The 12,710-nt window shown below is 44.0% G+C and overlaps 1 long non-coding RNA gene across 1 annotated transcript in view; it reads right to left on the bottom strand.

Annotated features, from left to right (window-relative positions):
- Positions 1-6,129: 6,129 nt before the first annotated feature.
- The window catches only part of LOC107182659, a 7,960-nt gene continuing 1,379 nt past the window's right edge, over positions 6,130-12,710 (bottom strand). The window contains exons 2-3 of the long non-coding RNA XR_001513385.1: positions 7,297-7,420; positions 6,130-6,502 (exon numbers count right to left, since the gene is read on the bottom strand). This is a non-coding gene — a long non-coding RNA (uncharacterized LOC107182659). The remainder of the gene's footprint in view (positions 6,503-7,296; positions 7,421-12,710) is intronic.

Below are 12,710 nucleotides of genomic sequence, written 5' to 3'. Positions count from 1 at the left end.
CCGGGACCCTGGTCAGGTGTGTAGGAGGCATGCAATCCATGTGTTTCTCTCACATTGATGTTACTCTCTCTCTGTCTCAGACCTCCATTCCACTCTCTAAAAATCAATGGAAAACTATCTTGGGGTGAGGATTAACAACAACACAACAAAAACAAATAAACAAAAATAAAACATACCTGGGTTGCAGGTTCATTCCCTGCCCTGATGGGGGTGCGTGCGGGAGGTAACCAATGGATGTGTCTATCAGTGCTGTTTCTCTCTCCCTTCCACTCTCTCAAAAAAGCTCTCTCTCTCTCTCTCTCTCTCCCCCTCTTCTGCTCTATCTAAAAGCAATGAAGCCGGGTTAATGGGGGGGATGAGGTCACATTTGTAATACCTTAACTAATAATAAAAAAATAAAATAAAAGCAATGAAGCCCTAGCTGGTTTGGCTCAGTGGATCAGCCTGAGACTGAAAAGTCCTGGTTCAATTCCAGTCAAGGACATGTACCTCAGTTGTAGGCTCAATCCCCGGTCCTAGTCGGGGCACAACCAATCAATGTGCTTCTCTCTCACATTGATGTCTGTCTGTCTGTCTGTCTCCCTCCCTCCCTCCCTCCCTCCTTTCCACTCTCTAAAAATCAATGGAAAACTATCTTGGGGTGAGGATTAACAACAACACAACAAAAACAAATAAACAAAAATAAAAGCAATGGGAAAATATCCTCAGGTCAGGATTAACAACGAACCCCCTCCCCCCAAAAAGAAAAACCCACCTATGCCCAACCCGATCACAGACCAATTAAGCCAGAGTGTCCATGGGCCTGGCGTTGGTAGTTTCTTAAATTCCCCAGACAGTTGTCATTTCAACCAGGGTTGAGAATCTCTGTGTTAGAGTCTGTGGGCCAAGACCTGCCATCACAAGAGGCAGGAAGCCCAGGTGGGCAGAGAGAGAGAGGAGAGGCAGAGTGAGGAGAGTGAAAGCAAGTGTACCCCCTTTCTGGACAGGTAAATCCCAGTGCCTGCCATGCCAACATGACATCACTCTTAGGTGAACTGGATGGCCGATAGCCCCTGCTGAGAAAACGCAGCACTGAGCTTTTCCCAGGGCAGTGTTACCGATTGGATGCCTGACTGGAGGGCAGCCCATCCACAGGTTGGCTAGAGATGCATCAGGTGACCTGGCGTGGACAGCCATGGGCTTCGGAATCTGGACCAGCTGATGTGGAATGCATCAGCCAGTTAAAGAATTCAGCCTCATCATGAGAGGGAATCGAAGGCATCCTGGAAGGATGGTGCGGGCTGTGGCATGCAAGCAGAGTGGGTAGCTGGTCCCTAAAGCCATCTTGGTTCCCCGAGTCCATCAAATTCCAGTTTCAGTCCATGAGCAACCTTTCTGCAAAGCCCTCTCTACCACTGGTGCGCTGAGTGAGACTCCCCCTCTCCACACAAAACGCCGACTCACCCGAGCATGATGGAGACTGCATAGCACAATATCCAGGGGCAGAAGCAGTAGCACAAAGAAGGGAAGAGCAGAACAGAGCGACTCCCAAAAGGTGCAGAAGCAAGAGAGAGCCCACAGAAGGGCACAGAACGGGCATGATCCGCAGTGTAGGATAAGGGGAAGGAAAATTCCCCTTTTGAGAATTTTCTGACAGGGAAGCAAAGCCTTAGCAATGTAAGGCAGTGAGAAAACGCAGAATCTAAAGGACGACAAGAAAAGACAACAGGGGTGGAAGAGAAAGGAGGAGGAGAGCAATGGTCTCTCCCCGGCTCTGCTCTGTGCAGCTGGGAGACAACCCTACAAGCCGCGTTCCCAGGCTCTCACTACTGGTCGGCTGCTTCCAGCCGGCTTCAGCCGGGCACGGTCAGGAGATTTGAGGGCGAGAAGAAGGGAAAAGTCAGACTGTTTCTCCTCCCCCTCCTCCTGTCTCATGGAGGACTTCTTGGTAGTTAGTGATTGTCTCTCCAAATCCCCAAGCGGGCCTGCCAGGGTCCCAGTTTCTCCTGGGGATCCTTGCCTGTGGGCTTGGGTAACACCACCTGCTCCCTTTTCCTTTCCAGCGGGTGGAGTGCGAGAGCTGGCTTGTACTGACTCACAAGAGCAGGCTGGTAAATATTTAGGAATTTGGCAAGCTGGTTGTTAAACTGTTGCTAGCATCAAATTGGCCCATGCTAAAATCAAGGCTTTTTTCCTCGGGGAGAGCCAGTTACCAGCGCAGCATTGCCTCCAGCCTTCTGCTGCTGCCAATCTCTAGTTTTCTCACTGTCCCAGTTGGTTTCTCTGCCTCTTTTTATCACCATGTAACCGATTCCCTGCACTACATTCTGTTTTAAATAGGGAGTAGTTTCTCTGTTCGTGGTGGGACAATGAGCTCCTAAAGAGCTTTAATATGCTTGTATTGATTTCAGAGAGAGCAAGGGAGGGGGAGAGAGAGAAACATCAATGATGAGAATCATTGTTCAGCTGCCTCCTGGGAATCGAGCCCACAGCCCGAGCATGTGCCCTGACTGGGAATCAAACTCGACCTTCTGGTTTGTGGGTCGATGCTCAACCATTGAGCCACACCGGCTGGACAGAAAAAAACAAACCCACACTGAGACTCTGTATCAGTGTTGGTTGCCTTCTAGAAGCCATGCCCTCCAGGTGCCTCCTCCTTTCTAGTTTTGTTGTGAGCAACAAAGTGTTCATTCCCAGGGGATGGGTCATGATTGGTCTAAGCTTAGCATTTGAATCCTTTTTTTGCTCAATTCCCTTGCAGTGAAGGGTGACCTGAAGACCTGGTTCTGGTCAGTGAAATGTGAGGGGACATCTATTAGGATGGCCTCTGGAGAAGCTCTTACTTCAGTAATAAAAGGGACAGAGGCAGTTGGCTCAATCCTGTCCCCTTTCTTCTTGCCTTGAACGTGGATGTGCTGTCTGGAGGCGTTGCAGACATCTTGCATTGCCAATACACCATGCTGATTGACATCCTACACACTACACCAGCCTGCAATTGCGTACTTCAGATGTCTTTTTATGTCAGAAAAGTTTATCCCCAGTTTGTAGAAGCCATGGTTTGATCTGCTATTCGTGACAAGAAGCAACCCAAATACAAATCTTCAAACATAAATGGGCAAAGGTATGAATAGACAATTCATAAGTCATGAAATGTAAATGAGTAGTAAACACATCAAAAAGTTCAAGGTCATTATAACCATTTTTAGAAATTAAACTAGTATAAGAATCTTTTTTCTTTAACCTACAAAATTAGATTTTTAAAAACATAGTAAAACCATCAAGTGCTGAGAAGGGTGTGGCAAAATAGAGGCTTCCCACATTGCCAGTCAAGGTGCCATTTGGTAGAACAATTTCGGAAAGCAATTTGGAAACATGCAACAAGAACTTAGAAAATATTTACATTATAAACTAACGATTTGACTTTGTGGAATTTACCCTAAGGAGACAATTTCAGTTGAATTAAGGATGTAAGCACAAAGGTTTGTCACAGATTATTTAGTATACCAATACAAAGAAAAATAAAAAAGATGCCTAAAACACTGGAATGGTTAATTAAATTATAAAATACATGCAAGAGAATAGTATGCAGCCACAAAATTATGCTGACTAGGAGTCAATTTGGAAAGGTTATTTTTGTTAGATGTTACATAAATAAAAATATACACTGTATAAAGTGAATGTGGATGAACATAATGTCCCTAAAAAGTTAAACACAGAATTACTGAATGTCATAGTAATTCCACTCCTGGGTGTGTACCCAAAAGAAGCCCAAACAATCCTTATAGATGAATGTTCATAGCATCACAATTAACAACAGCAAACAGGTGAAAACAACCCAAATGTTCACCAACAGAAGAATGGATAAGCAAACTGTGGTATCTACACACAATGGAATATTATTCAGTCATAAAAAGAAAGGAAGTACGGATCCATGCTACAAGGTAGGTAAACTTCAAAAGCATTATGCTAAGGAAAGCAGACACAAAAAGGTTCCATATCTATTTAAATGGAACATCCAGAATAAGTAAATCCATAGAGACAGAAAGCAGATTGGTGGTAACCAGCAACTGAGGGGAGGTGGGAATGGGGAGGCACTGCTGAATGGGTTTTATTTTAGGGTGATGAAAATGTTTCTAGCCTTGTGCTTCCTTATTCTAATACCACTTGTTAAAAAACTACTCTTAATTGAATTGCCTGTGTACCTTTGTAAAAAAAATCAATTTGAGATATTCTGGGGGTCTATTCCTGGACTAAATTCTGTTCCATTAACTTATATGTCTTTCCCTTCACAAATACCATGCTAAATTGACTTTATAGAAAGTCTTAAAATCAAGTAACATAATTCTTCCAATTTTATTCTTTTTCAAAATTATTTTGCCTATTCAGTTCCTTTGTTTTTTCATAAAAATTTTAAATTCAGATTTCTAATTGTTCATAGCTAGTATATGGAACCACAGTAGATTTTGATATATTGATTTTGTATTCTACCACTTTGCTAAATTCACTTACTAGTTCTGGGATTTATTCTTTTCGGTAGATTTTCTTGCGAGATTGTCTTTCCTTCTTTTTTAAAATATTTTTTTTATTGATTTCAGAGAAGAAGGGAGAGGGAGCGAGAGATAGGAACCTTAACAATGAGAGAGAATCATTGATTAGCTGCCTCCTGCATGCCCCACACTGGAGATTTAGCCAGAAACCTGGGCATGTGCCCTGACTGGGAATTGAACCTTGACCTCCTGGTTCATAGGTTGACACTCAACCACTGAGCCACACTGGCCAGGGCTTTGCTGAGATTTTTTAAATAATGAATGCATGTTCAATTCTGTCAAATGCTTTTTTTGTTGTTGTTAATCCTCACCTGAGTATACTTTTTCCATTGATATTTTGAGAGCGTGGAAGGGAGGGGGAGAGACAGAGAGAAACATTGATGTGAGACAAACACATCAATTGGTTGCCTCCTGCGCGTGCCCCAACCAGGGCCAGGGATTGAGCCTGCAACTGAGGTATGTACCCTGCCCTTGACTGCAATCGAACACGGGACCCCTCAGTCCATGGGCCAATGCTCTTTCCACTGAGCCAAAATGGCCAAGGGCTGTCAAGCGCTTTTTTTGCATTAATTATTGTGATCATGTGTTTTTCAGCTTTACTGTAGACAGTTGATATAATGGTTTACAGTAATTTATTTTAAAATATTGAACCAGCCTTGCTCTTAAGGGTTAAATTGTATCCTCCAAAAAGGTATATATATGGAAGTCCTAACTCCCAGTACCTCAGAATATGAACTTATTTGGAGACCGGGTCTTTACAGAGGTAATCAACTTAAAACGAGGTTTTTAGGATGGGCTCTAATCCAATATGACTGATGTCCTTATAAAAAAATGAAAATTCAGACACAGAGACAGACACCCACTCAGGGAGAGTTATGTGAAGACTGGAGTTATGCTGCCACCGCCGAGGAACTACCAGAAGCTGGGAGACATGCCTGGAACAGTCTCTTCCCAAGTGTCTGCGAGGGAGGCTGGCCTCCCTGACTCCTGAGCACAGACCTGGGGAGCAGAGCAGAGCTTGCCAGGTGACCATCCCTCCCAACAGCCTGCCCCCCCCCCCCCTTCCTGCAGCCCTGGTTCTCCTTTAGCTGATGTGCAATGCCTTGTTTTAAAGTTGAGACAAGGCTAATTTGATATAAACGTAAAACACCCCATTTCTTTGGGGAGTTTGGTTCTTGCAGCCCACTTTCCTCTTTCATTATTAGAAAGTCCAACACAGTGGAATGAGGAAGCTGGCTCCTGTGATATGCTAAGGTGATATTTTACACCCAGCCTTTAAATAGCGCTGCTGGCAATGCCAATAAGGAAACATTCCTGAGAAGGAGAGGAAGGTGAGCCTACGGCTCTCAACTATCACAGTCTGTGCAAGTAACTAACTGCAGCAAAACAGACTGGAATCGCCTTAGCAAAGCTCTCAGCTAGCTGCTTCTCAGTTTTAAGGCCCAAGTATGCTAACAGGAGGAAAAATATTTCTGACTAACCTTCACCTGAACTCCTTTGTCCTTCATGTGGTTTCTCCAGATCTTTCATTTCCTCTGCATTCCCTTACCGAAGTTAAGGTCCGTTTCATTAGGAATTGAGTACAACTAGGCTCTCCATCCCTTACAACCCTTGACCACAATCGATGTACAGAAACCAGCCTAGCCATGACTACATTAATGTTACTAAAACGCATAAAGAAAAGGGCAGCAAAACATTCAAGTATTTTTTAAAAACAAATTATTTCAAAAGTATGTGTGAAAGTTAAAAAGGCAAACATCTTGCATTTCTTTATTGCCAAAAGAAATGGTCAGCATTTAAAAAATTAGCTCATGGTCAGTAGAAATAGCAAGAGTTTTGTAGTGAGAAGAGGTCAGGGTTGGCTGTTACGAGTTGTGGGGGTGATCACTTTAACTTCTTCATACTTCACTGTGGGAGGCAGTACAGCCCAGGGATTAAGTGCACATGGGGTTCACAGATCCAGTACTTCCTGGCAGCTTTTTAAAAATTGATTGGGGGGGGGGGCAGTAGAGGGAGAAGAGAGAGTGTGAGAGAGAAACATTGAGTTGCTGTTCCACTTATTTATGCATTCACTGGCTGATTCTTGTATGTGCCCTAGCCGGGGATTAAACCCACAACCTTGGCATTGGGATGATGCTCGAACTGAGCTACCCGGCCAGGGTTTCCTAGCAGTATTATCTCAATCTAGTGGCTTATCCTCTCTAAGCTTTCTCCGTAGAATGGAGATTTAAAACAACAACAACAACCCTTAACTCATTAGGCTGTTGTGAATTAAATGAGATAATGCATATGAAGAGTTTAACACAGAGCCAAATGTCAATAAGTATTAGCTATTATTACTGTTGATTTTAGCTTTACAAAAAGGAAAAAATACCTGCTTTATCAGATTACGAAGAGGATAAAAGAAAATAGAAAAGAAGCTAAGAGAGTTATAATGTCACAAAGCCTAACAAGGACACTCTCTCCAACCCTGGGGTATGGAACTGTGATCTAGTAGTTCCATGTATATTGCCCACAGGAGTAAGTAGGCAGGAGAAGGTGTCTGAGAGAAAGATCTCCCCTTGGTTTAAAGGAATTGACTAAATTGGATATTACTGGAAAATGCAGACACCCCAGAGATCCATGTTCGTCTCAGGCCTTGTTACATTAGGTACACTCAAGCCTCCAGAACTGACTCCCAGGCCGTTCTCAGGGCCCCCTCCACAGGCCACACAGGGCTACTGGAGGAGAAGCTACATTGATATGGACACCTTCACCTTGCAGGATTTACCACCAACCACAGGGCGAAGCCATCGGGGCAGAATCCATTTCTTTTTTCTCTGCTGTATCCTCACAGGGTCTGGCATCTGATGTTTCCTGAAAGTCTGTCTCTCAGCCAGAGGCAGATTCACAGGCTGGGAGCGGAGGGAGCAGGCGGGAAGCTTAGGAGAGACAGGAGACCTGTGCATCTGGCTTCCAATCCCTCTAGGACGCCACAGCTTCCACCAGCTTCCACCCACTTCACCGCTTTGGTTCTGCAGTCCCTCTGAGGACTGCGCCACAGCTCAAGGACACCAGTGAAATCATTCACAGACAACTAAGTCCCGGGAAACCCTCCTGGGCTGCAATCCTGCCAAATCTGGACATGCCATTTTTCAACGGGACTACGTCAGGCTCTGTATCATCTTATACTTAAACGTTTTTGACATATTGATATCTCTTCTGTGAGCTGATATAATCTCTTGGTTCTTTCCATATCAGTTACATTTATGGGATGTGGGTGGGTGGGAGTGGGGGTGATAGGTAGGTAGCTGTGTTTTCCAAAGACTTGTAGAAAGTAAGACATTTTTCAGAAAATACCTCCAAGAAAAAATCCTGTCCACAATCCAGCAAGAAGTGGAACTGTCAGGTTGGATTTTAAATGGCAATTTCTATCTCCTTAACTGGCTCTGAGACTATTTCTATAGCACGAATCCTACACTCACATAAGAGAATAAATGTAACACAGAGATTATAGCGCATGACAGGGTTCCAAGGAAGGAGAAATCTTGTGTGGTTGGGCAGAGGATGTTTGAAATATACAGGAAGGCAAAACAGAGTCAGAAGTGGGGAGAGAAGTGAGGGACTGCAGGAGCCTTTGATGTCAGCCAGTGCAAGTCATTAATTCCTCTAAGTGTTTATTGGAGGCCTATTACAGGCAAGCTCCTTGGTTGTCCCTGGCGTCCCCTGTCCTCTAAGCCATGAAATCCTATGCCCTCCCCTCATCTGCCTCCCCAGAGCCTCCAAGGTGGCATGTGCCCAGCATGAACCCCTGCCTGGCCTGCATGCCTCCTCTCCCTCAGGCCTGACTTTCCATCTTGGCAGTGCTGGGCTTGCGGATGGGAGACAGGCTCTCCCAGCTGTCAGGGCAAGCCCATGCCTTTCGTAAACATTTACTGAATGGCCCTGGCCAGTGTGGCTCAGTTGGTTAAGCATCGCCCCATGCACTGAGAGGTTGCCAGTTCAATTCCTGGTCAGGGCATATGCCCAGGTGGATTCAGTTGTCTGGTTAGGGTGTGTCCCTGGTCGGAGTGTGTGTCTCTGGTCAGGGAATGTGGGAGGCAACCGATCAGATATTTCTCTTTCTGTCCCTTCCTCTCTCTCTAAAATCAATAAAAACGTATTTTTTTAAAAAGCAAACATTTACTGAATGTTCACCATGTGCCAGAAGCTGCATCAAGTCCTAGAGATTCATCAAAAGGCACAGGTTTTTGCTCATTTTCTTCCAGCTGCTGAGCACGTGCACAGATGTCCTGAAGAAAGTGCAATGATACATAGGCGCTATTTTGTGTTCTACTTTTTCATAAAACAAGGCCACATTTGCATCTTCCCCACAGTTTTATACACGATAAGCTTGAGGTAGCTAAACAACAACCAAGGTAGTCAGGAATATAGAACTAAAATATCACTCCGGGTGAGATATAATTATCTCCTCACAATTGTCCTTTGTAAGGACTGTGCTCTATTGGACATTTAGATTTGAAATTTCCAACTATACTGCTATTTTAGGAAATACTGCAATAAATGTCTGAGACTATATTTCTTGTTTTTCCTCTACTAAATTATTTCCTCAGGAAAAAATATGGTATAGTGGAAAAATATAGGCTTTGAAGCCAAACAGATTTGGGTTCCAAATCTAGCTCTGCCACTTATGAACTATGTGACCTTGGGCAAGTTCCTTAACCTTGCTAACTTTCAGTTTCCCTTCTACACAAAGTCATTAATTAATAACACTCACCCCCAGGGATGGTTGTGGGGATTATTCAATGCTGATGGGTAAAACAGTTTTGAGATTGGTCTGGAATTATATTCTGGCTCTCTCGCTTAACTTGGACAAGATACTCAATCTTTGTAAGTTGTTTCCTTCTCTGTGAAATGAAAGTTAAAGTGTGTACCTAATGAGGTTATTTGGAGGATTAATTAAGTATGGATAGCATGTTTAGTACTGTGCCTAGTATACAGTAAGAGACCAATAAATACTGTTATTTTTTATCGTAGTAATTACTATTATTATATAAGAAGGAAGCACTGAATAAATGTTGGTGTGGCCATTTTCTCCTCCCTAATCTCCTACTAATGAAAAATACCCAAGAATTGGACGACTGGGTCAAGGGTAAGGCATTATGTACAGGTATCGCTTTACAGTTCACCAAAAGGATTGTATCCAATTTACAACGCCACTAACAATACGCTGAATCTATCCATTTCACTGCAACCCCACACTAGTTTTTTATGTCATTTTTAAAGGTGCAACATGGTATCCTGTAGTTACTTCCATTTTCATTTCTTCATTACTGTGAGGGTGAATGTTTTCCTGTAGTATTTTTGTTTACTGTTTGGATATCTTCTAGCATGAATGATTTGTTTCTACCTTTGCCTATCATTTTGAATCTTGGTGTTTTTTCTTAAAAATTTGAATAAACTTTATTATTAAAAACATTATAATATTTAATGCAAATATTTTCCTAGGAAACTGAAGCCAGATGAGGTCCGGGACCCATGAGGAGAGAGAGAACAGGGAAAAGTACTGTGTGTTCAGGATCCTTTCTTAAATGGGGCTGTCTGCCGTCTCTGCTTGAACTCAACTATTCTCACTCCTTTAACATTCATCTCTGGACATCTCTGGCCCTGCATGACACTGTAGTTCTACAAAATGTTTTTTCCTGGTTGTCTTGTAGACTCTTCAAGCCTAGCACAGCTATCGTTAACTGAAATCATCAGCTGTCCCCCAACCAGCAAACTTCCCAAACTTCCTCATTTGGTCCCTTATTATCCTAGCCAAGAGATCTTGAGACTGTTTTTCAATGTAGCAAAAAGGCCTCCCAGAGTCTCAAATAATGATCTTGAATTTTAAATCACATGTTCTGACTTTTGATTTGGAAAATATGATGATCATACATATCAGGAAAATAAGCAGAATAGGCGGCCAAGTTGACACGTTATCTCAGGCCTTCTCTGCATGCCAGTACCTGCTATTAAAACTGATGCACATGGGTCGGTAAGCAGAACAATCCCACTGCGACTGCTATCCAGCGACAGGTATTTGGTAGTGGGATCCAGGGAAAAGAATGCACTAGATATAATTCCCTTGAGCATTTGGCCAAAGTGCCTACTTTCCTTAAATTTTTTATATTTAATATATTTATATATACATATACATATTTAATATAAAATATGTTTTATATTTTTAAAATTTGGGGTAATTATTTTTAATACTTTAATAGTTAACGGTATTAATTTTTCTATTGATGTTCCAGTTAGGATAGGAGTGCCATGACATCAGCAAACGTGTTTTAGCCTTCCTGCTTAGCCCCTGGCCTTTGCCACTGATGGGTAGTTGCAGTTCCCACTGAAGTCAGCTGACATGACCACCAAAACCTGCTATAGACTAAACAAGGCAAGCATCAGGTCAACTATAGAAAGTCAAAATTCCATTGAATCAAAATTAAAATAAAGAATATTACTGCCAAGACCGGTTTGGCTCAGTGGATAGAGCGTCGGCCTGCGGACTGGAAGGTCCCGGGTTCGATTCCGGCCAAGGGCATGTACCTGGGTTGCGGGCACATCCCCAGTGGGAGATGTGCAGGAGGCAGCTGGTCGATGTTTCTCTCTCATCGATGTTTCTGACTCTCTGTCTCTCTCCCTTCCTCTCTGTAAAAAATCAATAAAATAAAATAAAAAAGAATATTACTATTTCTTTAAAAATATGTTTTTATTGATTTTAGAGAGATAGGAAGGGAGAGAGAGAAACATTGATGTGAGAGAGAAACATTGATTGGCTGCTTTCTGCATGCCCCTATTGGGGATGGAGCCCAAAACCCAGGTATATGTCCTGACCAGGAATCCAGCCCGTGACCTTTCAGGGCATAGGACGACACTCAAACCACCTGAGCCACCCGGGGCCAGGGCAACATTACTGTTTCTAAGACTATATAGTTCATGGGAAGCCACGTTGGTAATATCCAAAATGGAAGCTCCCCTCCCTCCTGATAGTTCCCAATTCTCCCCTCAATTTCCCCAAATACATAGCACTGGATAACTTAAGCCCCATCCTCTGCAGAGACAAGAAACACTTCCAAGAACACACCCTGAGAGCAACAACACTTTCTTATTGCTTTCGGATGATGTGCTAAAGACAAACTGCACGCAGTTCTAAAGTTCTTTTCAAGGTTGGGTGTGCCTGTGTATAGTGCACGTCCATATGTGTAGGTACATGCACGTGGGTGTGTGGGTGTGGACAAACTGTGTTCATGAGGACACACTTAAACACTGTCTGAGGAAATGATGGGGTGGGTGTATTTTTTGAAAGGCAGAGTATGATGGTGTGAAAAACACATCTTGAAACTTCAACTGTTCATTTATCCCCACAGGAGCCAGTGGAAAAGAAAAGATGGGGCATCGGGCCCAGGGTATTCTAATTGTTTTTACCACAAAGAGCAGCTAGGGTTTCCCTATGTGAAGAGTATCTTTGGAGGTTTTTAACTGGGGGTAGGGCAGATGGGCAGTGAGATAATTGATAAGAGGTGGAAATCTAGAACTCACATCACCACCACCACCAAGAACAACAAATATCACTCACAAACAAAGCAACCTCCCAAATCCCAGTCGTTGCCACATGCTTTTTGGGCTGGGAGTGAATTCCTTTCCACAGTCAACTGAGCAGGCTTTGGGTGGTCTATTCCCGCACCAATTCCAGGATTTAAGCCACACTTCCCCAACAGAAAAACTGGTTAATTTACCTCCCAGGTTGTATACTCTCGATTTCATTCCCTCACCTCCAGCACCGCATAGTAAGGTCAAGGGTGAAATTCCCCGGCAACTTCCCCATAGCACCACCAGCAAGGAGCCCCACCCATCCCAGCCTACTCGCGCATCCCAGTCCCAGCCCGGTTCACTCCGGACAGTTTGGCAAGTTCCCGGAGCTCCAGCCCTCGGGGTGGGGAATCATTTCGCCTCCGGTGAGAGGTCAGCCCTCCCTGGCCCCGCTGACCGACTGCGTGGGGCGGGGAAAGGTGTTTCTGCGGCCGAGTGTTGGGCGAGGAGCTGTGAAAGCACCTGGGTGCGTGCGGGCCGGGATTCCGCTCCACGCGGCGCAGCGCCCTTGTCCCATTTCACCCGCCGGCCCGGCCCCGTCCTGAGACGGACAGGAGGCAGCAAAGCAAGAGG

The sequence above is a fragment of the Myotis davidii genome, unplaced genomic scaffold (genome assembly GCF_000327345.1).
Source record: "Myotis davidii unplaced genomic scaffold, ASM32734v1 scaffold137, whole genome shotgun sequence".
NCBI lineage: Eukaryota > Metazoa > Chordata > Mammalia > Chiroptera > Vespertilionidae > Myotis > Myotis davidii.
Note: the sequence above shows the minus strand (reverse complement) of the source record. Positions and strands in the feature narration are given on the sequence as shown.